This window comes from Canis lupus, chromosome 4 (assembly GCF_048164855.1).
Source record: "Canis lupus baileyi chromosome 4, mCanLup2.hap1, whole genome shotgun sequence".
In the NCBI taxonomy this organism is placed as follows: domain Eukaryota; kingdom Metazoa; phylum Chordata; class Mammalia; order Carnivora; family Canidae; genus Canis; species Canis lupus.
Genome location: NC_132841.1, coordinates 13,943,327 through 13,958,513, shown reverse-complemented (window position 1 = coordinate 13,958,513; position 15,187 = coordinate 13,943,327). Strand labels below are relative to the sequence as shown.

Here is a 15,187-nt window from a genome sequence, read left to right as displayed (position 1 = left end):
GCACTGGGAATCTTTCAGAGAGACAGGATGCCCACTTTGATGAAGACAGAAATAACTGCATACTTCCAAACGTTTTCCTTAGCAACTCCTGGTGCCCGGCATTATCACCAATGAGTTACTCCCTTCAAGCTAAACTTTTTCTACAGGACCATTGGCAGACACAATACAACCCATTTATACTCATTATCCAAGTGAGACATTAGTTTGCCTGTAATTTGGCAAAGAGTGGAATCTCAGTGGAATTACCAATGGGACAAGCTTGAATTTTTTAATGTTGGTTGGGAAGGGTAAGTTTAAATACTCAGAAGATCTTGAGGACATAAGACACTTGGGAACAGGTGCTGATGACAGGTTCCATATCCTTCAAGGACATGCTGGCACTGCTAGAGACATCACTCATCCAAGGTCAGCAAAGGGAAAGCATCCACACACACAACTCTCTGAAGTCATGGCCGCTCAATCAGAGAGCCCTTTCCAGCCACACTATCTCCCCTCTCACCACCCAGGAAGCCACTGTCATCTACCTCAACTAGGAAGAGAGGAAAACCCCAGTGCCTTCCAAGATCATCTTTTCTTTTTCCTCCCTGCAGACCTTCAGGCTGGCTTTCTTAAGAAAAATAGTACATTTCCTATTTGAAAAAAAAAAAAGCATTCTGAGAAGAAAATGAAATAGGAGTTGGATGTTATTTCCATTTTTAAGGACTTTAGTAAATGATTTGTTTTTAGAAATTTCTTCCTGGGATTTATATCATTTTCCTCCCACCTTACCTCTCCTGTGTCCATTTTGGAGAAAAGCACCTCGTTTATCTTTGGGAGACAGTAATGCAGAAACTGTAACTGAGCAGATTTCCCCTTGAGGATCAAAATATTTGTGTTAAATGAAATGAGAAATCTGCTAAGTGGCGGCACGAATACCCCAGGGAAGGATATTTTGTAATTTTGAAAAATTCCTACTGAAATTCTTCTCTTGCCAAGAAAAGAGGAATGATTTCTATTAAAATTACTTCATGTCTGAATTACTCTCTGCCCCTTGGGAACATATAACATTACAGCTTTTATACTCAGTAATTTAGAAGGACGAGGGACACCTTATTTGGAAAGCATGTAAGCTTAACAAGAAATGTTGAGTATTAAGTATTTTCATCACAAAAGTCTTCTTTTGAAAATTTTGCACTTAAACTGTTCAAATTAGAGCTTGTCTTCAGAATTGATTTCTATGATCATCTGTATATGTTCTTTTTAACTTCCTACCCTTATCTTACCATTTCCTGAAGCTAAAGAAAAAAATTATTCAATAGGTATGCTAGAATTGTACCTTTTATGTAAAACAAGATTGGTGATATCACATTAATAAAGTATTTGAATGCTTTTAAGCCAATGAAATCTGTAAGTTGTATTTAAAAATATGTTTATTCTTGTGAATATATTAGTAGGTGGGTCTAGAGTAAAGGCTTTGGAAAGGCACAAGTGATGGAAAACATTTAACAATCCATGCACTAATTCTGATCAAGTATTATAGATCCTATAGGCACTGTGTTGAGAAAGCTTTGGAAGCCAAATCCAAGTTAAGAAGGAAAAAAATGTCATTAAAGATAAATATTGTGCCATGATCCCAGGTGGCCAAACACCAGTTGTCATCCCTGGTATGTGTTAAATAGCAAGAAAGATGCTCTGAGGCTGGTGTAATTGGAGTTGTTCTCTAATTTTCCATAGTAAAATATTCTGTTTTTTGTGGCAAAATTAAAGTTATTTTTAGTATTTCTTTTAAAACTGAAAAAATCGATTTGACCATTTTTTTCTTAAGTTGTCCCAACACTTAGGGGAAGGTACTTAAATTATCATCTTTGTGTCCTGATCAGAAAAAGTCATCTTTGGGATCAATGGAAACTTTTGCAAGGATATGGGGTTCATTTCCATGTGCTGAAAGTCAATAATTCTTTGGATTATTAATTAATTATTAATTATTTAAAAAATACCAAGACATATTCATAGGCTTTATCCAGGAAGAGTTCCTAATGTTCCTATAAATAGGCTTGGGCTAAATAGAAGTAGATGTAAGGATCACTGGAGCAGCAAAGCTGCAAGAGTATGAACACGCTAGAACAAGACCCAGACTGTTGTGGTTGTGGGCTCATGATCTTTGTCACTCTCTCTCACTCTCTTGCTGTCTCTCTCTCTCTCTCTCTCTCTCTCTCTCTGTCACACACACACACACACACACACACCACCTAGCTCCTCAAAAGGAGAGAGGAGTAACGTCTATCTCAAGTGCCCTTTTAGGTATTTCAAAATGTCGCAATGAATTTAAAAAGTGCCCTGTAGCATACCAATGCCAGTACACTAGCACTATGCTGGGGTTGTCATTATCAGCAATAACTGTCAGTATCCTTGATTTCCTTATTAATTAAGGAAACAGTAGTACCCAAAACACAAATAATCTGAAATTATTCTTTATGCTTTAGTAACTGATTTCTAAGTAGCATAGACTCACTGATGCCTCTACGCAACTGTCCTCAGAAGTGATGTGGTTCAACAAGTTGCCCCACAGATGAAACAGGGCCCCAAAGAACTTCAGTGATGATTCCAGGTCACATTTACAATTATCATTGAATGTGAACCAGAAACTATGGCTTTTTTGCTTTCCTTCTAGTCTCTCTTTCAATCCACACTACTGCTTCTTATTTATCTTTATAATACTATTTCCTGCAATATTTGATTTGAATGAATGGTCCACACTTGGCTAAAGATGTCAACAAAATGATTGTGCAATCTCTACACAATAGAGGAGATTTTACCTGGGTAGCTCACACATTACAAAAAACCCTCCGCTGAGATAGAAAGTAGGTTTATCCACTATATGGATGAACACTGCCCAAATGAATAAATACCCAGCTTATGTGGTTATAAAACTAAATAAAAGCAGTATGCCATATTTGAACCTTCACACTGTCCTTCTCCTAATATTTGAATATTAAATTAGAAAGAAAAATAAGAATACATAATTTGCAAGGGAGTTGGCCTGAAGTAATATGTAAAAATAATAGCTATCATTGAGAGTACATGTGTTTTGTTCCAGGTATTTAAACATATTACGGATCATCTTTATACCAGCCTCATGATATAGTGATGCTATCATTTTACAGGTGTGAAAACAGAGAGTCAGAGCCATTAGTAATTTTTTTAATTTACTGAATAGCAGCTACTTAAGACCAGAGCCAAGATCTGAACCGGCAAAGCCCGTGCTCTCTTTACATTGTGATGTTAACATATTAATATCAGAGAGCTCATTATAATCATTTTTATCCTCCTAAATCAGTTCACACAGTGGTAAAAGTGCTCCGAAAAGAGATTTTAAATTAGGAGGTCAAGGTTGTGCCATGTGATGGCAAAGTCAGATGTAGAACCCAGTCTCCTGACCTCATGTGTGTGTTATCCACTTCTTTAGTCAGCCTTTAGCATGCACCCAGGCTCATCAGGTGGCCTACCAGCCTCTGTGGGTTTCTAAAATGGTTCTTAGACATGGTGAAGCAGCATTCACTAAATAAATTCACAAGCTGACTACTTGCACCCGGAAGGAACATGGAATTGGTGGTGACTGGTGGAGAATAAGGGATGAAATACAGCAGTTTCTGAGGATAAGAGATTATAGGAGAGGGGTACTTCAGGATAACATGGCCAACTACCTGAAATGATCTGTTTCTAAGCAGGGAAAATCTCAGGCTTCACAGAAAAGAGATAAAAATTATCTGAAATAGAACAGTGTGTCTGTGGTCTTGCCTATGCCCCTGTGCAAGTCACTGGCCCCTTTGTGCGTCTTTCAAATAGAAATCCTAATGTCAACCTGATTATATCACAGCAGAAGACTAAGTAACAACCAATCCAATGACTATAAAGCAGTCTACCCCAGAAGTGTGCAATAGAAATTATTCAAATTAATGATCTGGGCAGCTTGCAGGTGAGGTGCCTGCTCCAATTTGAGCCAAGTCCTTTCAAGTTGTACTTTTTTTTTTTTTTTAAGAGTTCTGCCTCAATTCAGTGAATTGGATTATTTCAATGAAATACAGTTAATAAGTTCCCCTGGGCATCACTTGATACTTCTTTGCTATTCTTTTTACCTTTTTTTGTATTATATTTAACACCTGGGTAATACTAAGTGCCATGGTTACCATAAATTATAGGAGACTAAATAAATATTTGAGAGAGCAGGAGAGATTTGATTAAATTGCTGAAAATGAAATGTTGAGTACTATTTCCCACACCAAATAGACTTTCTTGCTTCAGCGTGCACTGCCAACAGTGGATTTGGTTTTCATAGCCCCAGACATTTTCTAAATGGGTAAACTGCCAGCATGACCGCTTCCGTTTTTCTCTCTTGTTTAAGCCTCAACATATTTTTTATCCTTTGACTTTAATCCAAGCTGGTAAATTATGACCAAGAATTGAAGGCTTGATTATAAGGAGTTGTAATAGTGGAACTCTATTGCAAAATCTACCTAGAATAGGCAGGAATGTTTATATTGTAAATGTGGGGTTGGGGCACATGAGATTTATACATCAAAAGTAGAGTCCTTTCTGATAAGTGGGCGTGAGTGGGTAAATTCAGCTAGGATGAATTAATAATAATTACAGCAATGTCAGGAAATTTGGAACAGGCTAAAAAGATTACTTGTTCCTCCAATGGAAAACTAGGCACTGCTTAGAGCAGCTAATTTCAATATCCCTAATGCATAAGTGACTCTGATGCTTTGGATTCCCCCCTTTGAACCAGTTGTACTCATTTAATAATGAGTTAAATAAAATCTTTGATTTTACCTTTTCAAGGAAATTATCCTTCCCCGGGTTTAATAACTAACATATAGTGAAATACTTAATGGTGCGAGATTCTGCGTGGGCAGTTTCTTATTTAAGCCAAACAACTGCGTATATACAAGCCCATTTCCCCTTTAAAAAAATGAACTGAGTGAGGTGTAGAGAAGTCAATAATTTGCCCACATAAGAAATGAGGTAGAAATTCAGAGAGGTAGCCTCTGTCACCCAAAAAATGTGCAAAATGCATAAATAATACTACTGTAAATTTATGTGTGTTTTTTTCAGTTCACAGGGTATTAATATGTTGGAGTACTATGTAAATTTAAAAAAATCATAAACCACATTTATTATGTCAGTGTATCAGAAAAAAAAAGGTTAGTTCTCCATCACTTCTGACTTGATTGAGATCATTACAATATTTCTTGAGTTATTTCCCTTTTGAGAACATAGTCTTTCAACATGCATCATGGTCCACACCCTATGGGCAGTCTCACCAAGTTGCACCTTTTTCTGATGGCTGATAACAAAGATATCTTCCCCGGAAGGTTGTCCACTCTGTCCTAACCTAACAATTCCCCCAAGGAAGTGGAACACTAGTGAATGATGGGAAGAAGGAAGGGTTCTGAGTTTAGAAGATAGAGGGAAGGACGTGGCAACTGCAAAATGCAGATTTCTGAAGTCTCCGCCAAGACACAGTTGCAGGATGGATTGGACAACAAGAGGGGGTGTGCAATGGAATCTGGTGTTTGGGGACCTGATACTGAATTTGTTACTCCATTCTTCCAACACTCCAGAGAAATGCTGCCCAGTGCCTCAGCAACCCCCGCTTCCATTCTCTCAGGAAGTTAGCACTCTGCCTTTAGGCTCAGATTCTGTAGTACCTATGCACAATCTTTTTACTGCCCCAAATGGGAAAGCCCTACTAGAACTGATAAGCTGTAGAGTTTGGGTAGGTCTGTTTCTAGGTCCCAGCTTCTTCTTCCAGAAAGAAATCCAGAGTGGAGAGCCCCTTCAACTTTTAAAATGGAACAAGGGACGCCTGGGTGGCTCAGTGGTTTGGTGTCTGCTTTCAGCCCAGGGTATGATCCTGGAGTGCCAGGATCAAGTCCCATACCCGGCTCCCTGCATAGAGCCTGCTTCTCCCTCTCTGCCTGTGTCTCTGCCTATCTTTCTTTCTCTGTGTTTCTCATGAATAAATAAAATCTTTAAGAATAAATAAGTAAATAAATAAATAAGAAATAAAATGGAACTATTTCTATGACTAGTCCATCATTCAGTGAAACATAATTCCAAGAATAAAATGAAATATAAACTTATTTTAGGAATTATAAAGTATTTGTTTACTCCTTCATTAATTATATTCATTTAGAACTATTTTATTCCTAAAGGGAGTATGGCGCTCTTACCAGATTATATCACAGTAATAACCTATATGATATGGTCTGCTGAAGTCAGTGTAAAGCAAGGGGATTATAGTAGGTAGGGCTGTCGATAGCAGATACAGAAATCCACTCTGCCACTTAAGGGCAATGAATGCTCTCATGGAATCCCAGAACAGGAATGCTTCCTTGGCCCTGTGAATGAATGGAAAGTAGGGATTGGAATGACCTCCCAATTCTGCTCCCCACCATATACCTACATCATTTACTTCCATTACAGAGCGTGGCCCAGAGTATGACAGAGGAGGCATCTACAAACAGCAACCACCATATATACCATCCAAAGAGGGACCAACTCCTCTCTAAGACCCAACTTGAAATTACTGGGGAAAGAGTTAGCCAGGCTTGGGTCAGGCTTGGGTCAAATGTCCACCTCTTGATCAGTCAACTGTGGCCACAGTCCAGGAAAGGTGCTTGGACTGAAATGTGTACTCTTCCCTCCTCTAATCAGCCGTAACCTGTGGTCAGAGCCACACTACCCAAAATGGCTAAAGTGGGGGCTCCACATCCACTACTGCCTGAGGTGAGAGGGAGGGACTACTACCAGAAAACATGGGACTGAGATAACCACTGAAAAGATGTCCACCATAAGTCCCATCAAAGGAATCATTATTAAGTAACACAGTACTCATAAAACTTTAAGTAATGCCATAAACCTCATTAAAAACTCAAGCTAGAGGTTTTATGCACACCCTCAGTCCACAGGGACATTTTGACACAATCAGACGTGATCAAGCAAAACACACTGTATTTTCTCCTCCAATTAGCATCTTTCTTTGCTTCTCTCAGGGTGCTTATATGAGGTTCCAATAAAAGTATGCACATTCCCAAAGAGTTCTTCATCTGTTTCTCAGCATTTTTCTTTTGATTCTTGGACTTCATGTATTCCATAAAAGCACATTGGAACATCAATGCAGATCCTTGTTTTTGTGATTGTTCTCTCTGCACAATTAGGCATAATAATTAAAGCATCCTTTTTGTCTGAAAGGCAATTAAAGTACAACTTTGGAAACATGCGACAATAATATTGAATAATGTTACATTTGTCAGTGAGGTCACTAAATGGGCAATAGATCTTAGAAAGCAAATGGTCTTTCCTTTGTAAACAGATCATTGCTTAGCTTACTTAAATGGCTGTAATAAGTCCCATATAGCACTGTAGCTTGCTGTATTTCTATTTCTTTATCAGAAGGGAACACTTTGTGGTAATGGGCACATGCCCATTGACATACTGATGAAAAATGAGTCTAAAACCACTTGGAAATCAGCAGACAGACAAGTAAAGAGAAGGCATTACAGATTTTTAAAAAATAATTTTTAAAAGAAAGTCTCAGAGACAGAATGAAAGATGATACCCTATCAAATGTTTAGCCAGAAATTGAAAGACAATTATGGCAACTCTCAAGTAGCTAGCTACCAAGTTACTGCATTTGCAGTAATTCCTGACCAATTACTCTTTTGCAATGACATTAGCTTTCCTTCACTGCACATTTCTGACTCCTCTACTCCACACTAAAAGTTACCTCCTTGAGGGCAGAAATACTGCCACCATTGTTCAGTATATCATCCCCAGCACCTGAATGAGTGGCTGACAACAGGTGACGCTCAAATGTTTTTGTGTATCTCACACGGTGCTCATTTTATTTTTTATGGAAGGATATTATACCACAGAGAAGCACACATATCGTGGGTGTAAAGTGCACCAAATTGTCACAATCTTCACACATCTGAGCAACCAGAACTCAGAGCAATAAACAAAACATTACCAATACCTCAAAAATCCTTTTGTATCCTTTCCCAGTTACTATCCCCACAAGAATAATCACCATCTCCAATTCTAACAGCATAGTGTGCTCTGCTTCTTTTTAGACTCTATAAACAGAACCACATAATGGGAACTCTTTTGTGTGTAATTTTCATTCAACACTGCACTGGTGAGATTGCCTAGTGTTGTAGGCAACTGTAGGTTACTCATCTCCCATTGTGTGAATGTGCCAGTTTCCTTACTCATTCAACTGTTGATGAGCATTTAAGTAGTTTCCAGTTTGGGGCTAATACAAATAGCCCTCTTATGTACATTCCAGTGCGTATCTTTTAGCATATACATTTCTGTTGGATATATGCATAGAAGTGAAATGGCTGTATTGTAGAATAAACACGTTTCTGGATTTATATACATTAATATTTTTACATTAATATTTTTAAACCATTAATAATATGAACTTTAAAGAATCTATACTTTACTTGAATTTGGGGTGACATTAAAACACAGTTCAATACCTTGATTTCTGCATAAAGAAACTAAGGACCAAGGTCATTTAAGAGGAGCAGTAGAATGGAATGCATGCTGCTACCAACTAGCTGTGTGGCCTTGAGCATGAATACTCTGGCCTTGATTTCTTCACATAAATTGAGGAAATTCAATAAGATAATCTCAAGATCACTTCCACATCCCAGCTCTAAAATTCTGTAACTCACTTGAAGCACAATTGTCAGAGTCGTGACTAAAAGCCATGCTTCAAACTCATATCCACTAGTTTTAACTTCATATCAGCCTTTATTCCAATAAGATTGATTATTGATATAATTATTTATTTTCAACATTAAAAGTTAATTAGCTAATATTTATCGAATGCTCTTTCCAAGTGTTTTTCACGTACCATCTCATCAAATCCTGAAAACAACTCATGAAGAGTTATTATACTCCTCCTTCATTTACAAACAAGGAAACTGAGGACTCAAATGGCTAAATACCCAGTCTAAGGTCACAGAGCTGTGAAGTGATTGAGCTAGGTTCTTTTAGGCAGTATGCACAAATAACTCCATGTGCAGTCATTCTTTAAAACTAAACAGCATCCTTAAAAAAAATAAAATAAAATAAAATAAAACTAAACAGCATCCTTTTGTTATAACTTACAGCTCTTTTTAGCCACTAGTTCCAATGGAAATTTGTTTCTCCTTAGAGTCCTATATGTGACTTGTGAAATGCACAATCTGAAAAAAGCCACACTATAGCATTTTCTGTGAGGTGCTCCCAATCCGGGCTTAGCACACTGACAGTCAAATTCTTCACTGACATGTCCCAAGATCATCTGGTACTGATCTCTATCTTCAACAACACTGGATGCGTTTCTTAACTCAGGATTTTATGAAGGCAGTAAAACTAATGAATCACAAATGTCTGAACCCATATAGGAAACAATGCTAAAAGAGATAGTAAAATTATGTATCAGGATCTACCACAAAGTATAAATATTATGCATCAGGTATCTGACGGTAACATCTAACTTCAGCCTGATAACAAGCTGGTGGAAACATTTCGTCATCTCGTAAGTAAAATATCTCTGCTCTGATACAATTCAGATTTTTGCTTCCATATTCTTTGGCCCTTCTTTTTTTTTAATGTTCCATGAAGATTTTCATAGGCTCTAAATTTCCATTTTATTACGTACCAGATTCCTGGTTACTCAGTACAGAGAATTCTCAGGGCCTATCTGAAATCACTCTAATTGCTGGCTTTTCATGAAGGAGGTGGGGTTGTGCATCAGCTGATTTTTAGGGAGGCTTTGCTTTCAGTCGAAATACTTGGCAGAGATATGTCTATTGAGTATCTTGCTATATAGGAATTGTCCCTTTATTTCTACACATAAGTAGGATGTGGTTCCCAATCCATTTCTTCTCTAGCTCATCTAAACTGATCTATAACTAGACTTTCACCCAAATTCCACTATGATCTACATTTACATTTAGTCCTGCTCTGATGTTGAGGCTAGATATGGTAGGTAAGGAAGGGGCCTTACCCTGTTTGGGGTAGGAAGGCCTTCTATTCTTCCTGCCCTTACAAATACTTTTTAGAAAACCATATCATATGTGCACACATATCACCCTAATTACCACATAATCTCTTACTGAAGTCCATTCTGTTTAACTGTTTACATACACAAACAAGTTTGACTTTGCCATTACAAATATGTATGATAGCAGTCCTACCTGGTCATTTTGCCATGATACATGTAGACTTAGATAACCTGGAAAATGGCTCTACTTCTCCATCCAAAGGCATATGAAGGCAGCACCTCAGTGAAAGCTACAATCACGAAGGTCGCCTTACCTAGTTCCTTGTTCTTTAGTAATGTCTACTGGCTGGGTCCCTGGTCCACATGTGATCCTTATCAAAGTTTAAGGATTGCAGTTGTTTCCAGACCTTTCCGCTACCTGTGATTCAGCCATCAGTAGACCTCACTGCCCTTACCTTGGTCACTAATGATTAGTTGCACAATTATTTAACATGTATGGGCTGACCAATAAATGATTAGTAGTAATAATTTTGATTAGCAGCTTTATCTTCCTGCAGAACCTCAAAAACAGATCCAAACAAACTGTGGTCATAATGGGTTCAAGGACTGTACAGGTCAGTCCCCCTTCCCCTACCCTGAGGTAATCAGTTCTACATTCCCTTCCTTGGCAGCATTCTGGAAAGCATATCTGGACCAATACATGTGCAAAAAGGTAAAGAAGAGAATGGATGTTCAGCAAGACTATGACAGATAGCCAACATGAAATTATACATTCTGTGAGGCATTTTTATTAAAAGTAACAATACTCTTCTTGTTGCAGTGACTGGTGTTGGAATATTTATTCTTGTTTCTTAAAGTAGTCTACGGCCATACCACCCTGAACGCGCCCGATCTCATCTGTTTCTTAAAGTATATAGAGAAAAAAATCAGTCCTCATGATGTCGAGGGAAGGAATGGGCAAAATATAAATATCATGATCAAATCTATGACCATCGAGGTATCAATTAAGAGACGAGAGCAGAGTGATGAATGAAGAGCCTCTTTCCCATACTTTTGATCCCAGGCTGTCTACTATTGCTCTATCACATCTTATAAACTAAGAGCCAGAACTGGAGGAAGACTGGAGCACAGACACATTAATGGTAGACAACTGCAATGAAAATCACAGACCCCTCCTGCTGAAGTCCCCTAGGACAGCCTGCTTCTGACTCATTCTACAACATAATTTGAGAAAACAATATAGATCAGAAAAGGAAGCTATTTCATTGGAAGAGGGTATGATTAAATATAAAATATGGATAGTGAAATTGAGGACATTTTCAAGTTCCTCAAACATTATGGAAACAGCCAAACTAATAAAGGGGGAACTGGAGAATGTTTACATGAATGACCTCACAATCATAGCCACAGTTTGACCAAATGGATTAGGAGGTCTGTGCATAACTTCCCTCCTCTGCCCTTTTTTTTGTCCTGGACACAGGACTCTGTCTCCACACTAAAGAAAAATTGTATGAGTTCTAGAAAAATTTCATGAGAATAAGGTAAAAAGAAAATTGAAAAGAAGTCTGAGAAGATGTAAGACAGGAGTTAATTACATAGAACAAAACAAAGTCAGCAAAGCAAAGGAACTGGAAATTTGAGAGTTAACAGAAGCCTGTATTATGGAGAGTCTTCTGGGTACCATTGATCTTTTTTCTCTCCCATAGTCTCTGTTGAAGTCAAAGTTGATGATAAATAATGTAGTTACATAACTATGTTTTTCCCCTTGTCAAGAACACTGTTTGAAACTAACCATGGACTGAAGAGAGGGAAGGGTTTTCTCCAGGAGCCTTGTAAAATTGAGCTGAGATTGTAGTAAAATAGTCAAATATGCCTTAGTTTGATCTACTTAAATGAACTATCATCCGAGGGTTAAGCCTGCCTAGAGTTGAGACTAGAACAGATTTCATTTTCTGTGTTCTTGAAATAAATCTTGGATTTCATGAGCAGTGAATACTTGCAATAAATCTCCTTTTACTTAAATTAGATTGATTAGGTTGCTCTTTGTTACATGCAAACAATCTCTGACAAAGATGGGTTTTAGCTAAAAACAAATTCTCCCATTAGGCAGAAACATGACCTATCATTTGGATTTCAGTCAGAAAGCAGAAACCACTTGAGGTATTTCAAACAGATAGAATTTAATCTAAGGAACTGATTAAACCAGTGATGGAAAATCTAAGAGGCTGAACAGAAGATGATGAGACACGGCAAAGATTGGTAATGGGAATAAGATGCTGCTACCTAGAGAAACACAGGGAGGGGACTGTACTCCCAAATCCAGAAGCTGAGGTCACTCGGTATAAGGTGGAACCATAGTGGGCCTTTCCAATGGGGCTATAGAGACAATTCCTGGAAGGATCTGGATCCACACAGGAGGCACAAAGATGCTGCCAGAGATGCCACCTAAAGCAAAGAAGAGAGAAGCCTTCTTTCCTTTTTATGTCTCCTTTATACCAGTGTACCCCACTGGCCAAACCTACAAAGATGCTAGAGGTCTGAGAAATAGTTTCTTGTCATACAGAACAGAGCAGGGAAAGATAAAAGAATGAATCTGAAAGTAAGGAGGCCAAGATCTGCCCCAAATAGGCTCCAGGAAACATTCGTACCACACTAGTAAACACTCGTGACAATTCTGGGTGGTCTGGGGGCATAATAACAGAATTTTAATTTGTATGATTCTTCTTACAATTTTTCCTTTTACCTATTTCATTCTGATCCTCAGCATCTTGCCCCATAGATTTTTCTACGATGTAAAACATAAATTACTTGAAATAATATGCTCTCTGTATATAAAATAAATGCTGAAATGTGCTGCACATATTATACTAAAGATAATGGAGGAGGAGGAGAGAGAGGGATTTACCTATGTGAGCAGCAAGCAACAGAAGGGGAGGAATTCTAACCACTGGAGAGGATAGAATACAGATGTCTCAGGGAATCAAGCTCTCATATGCTGCTCAGTGTTGACACCCCTAGAAGAAGGCATGCCCTATAGAGGGCATGAGAAAGTCGGTATGTGGTATCCCAATGAAACCTAAAACCTGCAGCACCTGAATGGCTCAGGGGTTGAGTGTCTGCCTTTCGCTCAGGTCATGATCCTGGCATCCTGGGATCGAGTCCTGCATGGGGATCCCCAAAGGGAGCCTGCTTCTCCCTCTGCCTGTGTCTCTGCCTCTCTCTCTGTGTCTCTCAGGAATAAATAAATAAAATATTTTTTTAAAAAAAGGGAAGAAAGAAACCTAAAACCTAAGTGCAGGAGATCCCTGCCTTGGCAAAGGGTCCCATGCCCTAAGCAAGGTCCGGATACAGCACAGCTTTCAGACAAAAAGGGAAGTGCAAGCTAAAGTACCATGTAATCAAAGGGAGCCAATAAGCTTTGATGAACTTCCCATCCCAGCCTTCCCTACTCGCACTTAACCTCAAAACCTACCTCAGCACCCTCAGAAATCAAATGGTAAACTCAAAAAAGTGTACTTGAAAGAACCTAACAAGAGAACTATTACTTAAATCTTAAACAGGGGGGTGCCTGGATGGCTCAGTTTGTGGGGAAATAACTTATGGTTTTGGTTCAGGCTTGATTTCAGGATTGTGGGACTGAGCCCCAGGGAGGGGGCCCCATGCTCAGCAGGGAGTCGGCTTGGGATTCTCTCTCTCTCTCTCTGGCTCTCCCCTTGCTTGCATTTGCTCTCAATCTCTCTCTTTCTCTCTCTATCTCTCTTGTAAATAAACAAATAAAATATTTTTTTAATTAAAAAAAATACATCTCCAACAGGATTAAGGAAATCAACAAGGATGGTGAGGCATCTTGGAGAAAGTCACTACACTCAAGGCCTGAAGGGAAAAAGGAAGAAGATGATGATATTGCAGCCCCGAAAGAGCTGAAACCACAGAACAAAAGCCTTCCACCAAGTAGTCCTGAGCCTTAGGGAAGTGTTTTCACTGTTCCAACAATAGTGAGACATGAAAAAAGCGAAAAAAAAAAAAATGAATATCCCAACTTATCTCTTTTCTTTCCTTTTCAACTCTAGCAGGTACCTTTCTGTTTCAACCCATCTAGAAGTTAAAAAGCACAGCACATAGACCCAGGTAGGGCAATCTATGGGTCCCAGGGCACAGAACAGAGAAAGGCTAAAATTAGGAGACGCTAAATAAAGAACAACTCAGAGAAAATTAAAATACTAATTACTAATTCAAAAAGATACAGATACCTTTCTGTTTAGTGCAGCAGTATCTACAATAGCCAAGATATGGAAGCAAACTAAGCGCCCATCCACTGATGAATAGATCAAGAAGATGTGATGTGTGTATATATATATAATGTATATCATATATAATCATATATTCATATATATCATATATTCATATATTCATATAATATGAATATTATTCAGCCATAAAAAGAACGAAATTTTGCCATTTTCAACAACACGAATGGATTCAGAGGGTATAATGCTAAGTGAAATAAGTCAGCCAGAGAAAGACAAATACCATTTGATTTCACTCATGTGAAATTTAAGAAACAAAACAATGAACAGCAACAAAAAAATACAAACAAAAAACTGACTTTTAAATTTAGAAAACAAACTGGTGATTGCCCAGGGGGAAGGGGGTGACTAAATGAAATAAGTGAATAAGTGAAGGAAATTAAGAGTACACTTCTTATTATGAGCACTAATTATAGAATTGTTGAATCATTATATTGTACACTTGAAGCTGATATAACACGATATGTTAATTATATTTGAATTTTAAAAAAATTTTAAGAGGAAAAGAGGATAAAGAAAGAATAACCAGCACTTGGCAGCTCATGGAGATTTCATGGAGTCTGAGGTCTCTACAATTTGAAGGGCTTAATTTAAAAAATAACAATATATCATTAAAAATACAAAATTAGGTACAGAAGTGCATATTTGTTTATATCAAAAAGAGAAATCACAAAAAAGTTTAAATAGCTAACAAATATTCAACCATAAGTACCTGAAAAAAAAGCAAATCCTTATTAATTAACTGCCTAAGATACTTTTATAATATTTGCCTTCTTTATTACTATAAATTAATTTTTAATCATCTCTTTATATAAGAACACTTTCTAATATCAAC

The 15,187-nt window shown here is 37.9% G+C and overlaps 1 long non-coding RNA gene across 1 annotated transcript in view; it reads right to left on the bottom strand.

The window, feature by feature from the left end:
- Positions 1–15,187, bottom strand: part of LOC140631880 (uncharacterized) — a 46,260-nt gene that overhangs the window by 21,879 nt on the left and 9,194 nt on the right. The window lies entirely within an intron of this gene.